Below are 4,657 nucleotides of genomic sequence, written 5' to 3' on the forward strand. Positions count from 1 at the left end.
TGGGGAAACCTTCCCCTGCCGGAACAGAGCTGTACCATTTTCCATGGGGAAACCTTCCCCTGCCGGAACAGAGCTGTACCATTTTCCATGGGGAAGCCTTCCCCTCCTGGGGCAGAGATGTAAATGCTTACATGCACAGCGCGGTTTTATGTTCTAGTAAACACCACAGAGAACAACAGAGGGCAAGATTTCCACAGCATTGAGCAGAGGGTCTGTGTCTCCTAGGATATCTCTGAATTCACCTATTGTGGAACTAAAGGACAGGACATCTGATGTCAGAGTAGTAGATTAAGTCCCAGGGTAGATTAATAAAGACCACGAATAAAGACCTTTTACTTGGTGTGTAATTTCTGAAAGTACCTCACGACCACTCATGAATGTTCACTGCATAAGCTGAAGGAAAACTCAAGAATTAGTTTCTTAAGAATGAGTGAATGAATGGGCAGATGGCTATTAGNTAAACTTTGAGTGACAGTCATATTTCAATCCACATGTGTTTATAATCATGAAAACTCAACCATAATGAAGAACTGATCAATATATATTACTAATTGGAAAGGTAAGAGGCATAAGTGAACCGAACAAAGTTTGCTTAAATTGAAGAGATTGTAAACACAAATAAGGCACATTCCAAATTGACATTAATTCATGCAATAGTTCTTTGGAAAATATAGAAAACAGTACGTGGCCCCAAGAAGAAAGAGGCACAATATAATATGCAAATGTGGCTTGAGTCTATCAGTAATGGAAAAACCCAAATGGATCTTTTACATCAAGTCTTCCAGAAAACACAAAGTTAATTTGAGGACATGCTCATCCTAAATTGACCCAAGAAAATTCAGACTTTTTTGATGGACTGAAAATAAAAATTGATCACAGAACACAATCAAATGGATTTGAAGGAAACATCAAAACAGTAATTCCATATGTTGAGATGAATTCATTCCAGAGATCCAATTTCGGTATACCCAAGCCAATGAACATAATACATCAAAGAAATGATATTTTATATGTATCATAATAAATGTGTGTATATTTATAGTGTGCATCATATTGCTGACCCTAACAATAAAGTGAGACATAATATCTCTGCTTTCTTCTGTAAAACATTATATAATTCATTATTTTTGTTTATTTCTGTAACTTCATTGTGTAGTCTTTTAAAATCAGACGATTTCACCTTATTTCTATGTGTGTGTGGATTTGTGCACGTGGGTTCAGTGCCTGTTGTGGTTAGAAGAGATGATCAGATGCCCTAGATCTGGAGTCAAGCGACTGTGCAGTGCCTGCTTCCCCTACAGAGCAATGGGTGCTGTTATACACTGTGCCGTCTCTGTCTCTCCAGCCCCATTGTGCAGCCTCAGGCATCAAATGCAAATAAGGGTCTCAGCTGCCTGTGGGGAAGGAAGGCCTTTCCAACAGAGCTGTTCAAAACACCTAGCTCTGGTTTGGATTATAATAATGTTTTAGGTACCACGATGTTGAAATAGAGAGTCTGTGCTCGCGTGCACACGTGCACGCACACACACACACACACACACACACACACTCACGCGCGCGCACGCGCACACACACATAACCTGGAACACCAGTGCCAATATTCCCAATGTAAGGAACTTTCCAAACCTGGCCATGATGAAACACATCTGTAATGCCAACACTTGGGAGTTGCAGCAGGAGGATCACCAGTTTAAGGGCAGTCAAGGCTACCTAGCCATTCTGTGTTAGATTGCTAAATCCTTCCAGCTTTGCCTGTCAAATATGGGCATCCCCTCAAGGACTATAAGGTCACCTTTACCATCTTGGTTGACATCATGACTCCAACACTGCAGTGAAGTTACTGGTCCCTTTTCACAGGACCAGTTACTGTATCACAAGTGAGTCTGGAAAGAATACGCAAAGATAATGGGGAGACACTGACTAAGACCATGAGGAGAACTGGGTGGGAGTGGTGGGTCCCAGATCCATTGCCATGGCTGCTGATGACATCCTGATCTCACCTATAGGCTGAGAGCTATCGGCCTTCAGTGAGTTTCTTGCGCCAGAGGCTGATGTGTGGGGACGTGACTCAGTTGGGAGAATGCTCCTATTTCAAGCCCAAAGCCCTGGGTCAGTTCCTAGCACTCCTGAAATCTGTCCTGGTGCTTGCCCATAACCCAGCACTGGGAGCCAGTGGCAGGAGAATGAGTTCAGGATCCTCCTGGGCTACCTAGGTTATGTGGTCTAGCCTGGGTCACATGAGTCTCTCTTTTAGTATACTATATAAAGTATGTGTTCTTTCAAAAAGGAGTTTTCCATCCCTTACCCACATTTTCTTTGTTCTTGTTGCAGGACTGCAGTCATGTCACCTCCCTGAGTAGCATGGTGACTGTCACAGATTTGTGATAAGCTGAATCCCACACACTTTCATCAGTGTGTGTGTGTGTGTGTGTGTGTGTGTGTAGATTCTGTGTATATTTGAGTTTGGTGTATGTATATATGTAGGATGGTGTAGATATCTATGTATATGTTCAACCTGTGTATATTTGAGTTTGGTGTATGTATATATGTAGGATGGTGTAGATATCTATGTATATGTTCAACCTATGTCACGTATGTTACATCTGTGTCATGTATGTTCTCTGGTGTGTGTGAATGGCATATGTGCCCATTCACAGAGTCCAGAGGAAGACACTGATGTGTCTCTATTAGTGAACCTTATTTCAGAGTAGAACAGTATATTAGGAGTTCATAGCAACTGGAAGTTGATTTTGTTAGGTGGTATATTTGCTAACAGGTTAAGATGGGATTTTCTAGCTGGGAACCAGTATGGACCTAAGGGCCCTGTGCACCCACTGCTGGCCGGCCTTGCCTACCTCAGGATGCCTGAGGACAGGTTGTAAGGTTTGTGAGGACACTCACAAACCCACTGAAGAAGGACAAAGGACTCAAAAGATCCCAGACATCGGCCTACATGACTGACTCTGCTCAGAGCGTTTCTGTGAGAGACAAAGTTTAAAAAGTGAGGCACAGAACTTGAACCCAACTGATAAACCATGTCAAGTGAAGTTTCTGACTCAGGTGAGCTTCGTTACTTTTTGCTTGACTGTAAGCCCAGATGCAATTTCAGGTAGAAAANGAAGTTCCTGGTGCAGACAGCATGGTGTCTACTTTGTGAGATGCTTGACAGCAGGCTATGTGGTACCCAACACCATGGAAACTGGATCCTGTTGATGGGGATGCTCTGCCGGGCTCCCAGGAGAATCTTCCAGGATGCTGTTTGGATCTTTGCACTTTGATGATCACTGGCTACGGAAGCTCCAGAGTATCACAGGTCTGATAGGATTTCCGGATCAAAGTGGACCACCTCACAAGCTATGTGAGACAAGAGGAGATGACTGCAGCTCTGTGGACTGAATCAGGGTTGTCTCATGTGAAAGAGCATGAGGCAGCCCTCCTCCCCTCCTTGTACTCCACGTCAGCCCTTCAGATTGTCCAGTCCTGCAACCATGTTGTCCTGATGGCCAGTCATCCTGACTGAGCACTATGGCCACCAATCACAGCACAGTACACTATGAGTCTGTCTGGCCTAGAGAGGGTCTGCTTGCCTGAACATGTTTCCTGGAAGTCTGGAATTGCTTTGAAGCTGTAATGACCTTACTGCAGAAGGTAGTGCTCGCTTCTGTCCAGCAACAAAATGGGTGTCCTGCAAAGGGACGACGCGACAAATTCATCGTCAGCGGGAGACTACAATGCAAAGCTCACTAGGAACTGTGAGTGGGTGCACAGTCTCTTTGCTGCTTCTGCTAATGATGGCCTTGCCGAGAAGTGACGCTACCCAGAACACAGTCATTCTCCATAAAGCTCACAGAAACTCATGTTCTACTTATCTAAGTGCATTTTGAAACAGATCTGCAGTTTCTTAACAATGCTATTTAATTCTACAATAAACGTTGACTGGTGTGTCCTGCTCCTGGGTCTTCTCTCTGATCAGGCATCATAGACATGGTAACTGAGGTGTGTGACTGACCGCGAAGACTAGCAAGGTGCTGGAGGGCAGCCTTGGCCTAGCTGCTCACTTATTTCTCCTTTATCTCACCCCCCCCCCAATTGTCTTTCTTGGTTTTGATTGTGACTGGATCTCAGTGTGAAGCAATGTCTGGCCTGCAGCTAGGTAGCACAGGCTAGCCTGGAACTTGCAAAGATGCACTTGCTCCTGCCTCCCAAGAGCTGGGATTAAAGACTTAATTGCTACTGTTATAAAGTTTAAACCTCATCCTTGGCGTTGTCTATAATGATTCTTGATTATATTTACTCCTCAATGCCCTCTCCCATGCTCCCCCAAATCTTTGCAAAACCTCTATCCTAAACACTCCCCTTCTGTCAAGTCTTATTTAAATGTACATTTATCTACCCCGTCTCTCTGAGTATGTATCTGCATGTGCGCATGCATGTGTGCTGTATGCCAGAGGCTTTGTGGGGTTCAAGATAACTTGCAAGAATCCAGTTCTCTTCTCCCACCCTGCGGGATCCTTGAATTAAACTCTGCTTGTCTGGCTTGTGTGGCAAGGGTCTTGTCCCATAATGCCACGTTGCCGACCCCATTTTCTGTGTTTGAACATCCCAGTGAGTTTAATTGGGATTTCTTGTTTGTGCATGCTTGTGGGATTCTATTAGG

Source organism: Mus caroli, chromosome 6 (genome assembly GCF_900094665.2).
Source record: "Mus caroli chromosome 6, CAROLI_EIJ_v1.1, whole genome shotgun sequence".
Taxonomy (NCBI): domain Eukaryota; kingdom Metazoa; phylum Chordata; class Mammalia; order Rodentia; family Muridae; genus Mus; species Mus caroli.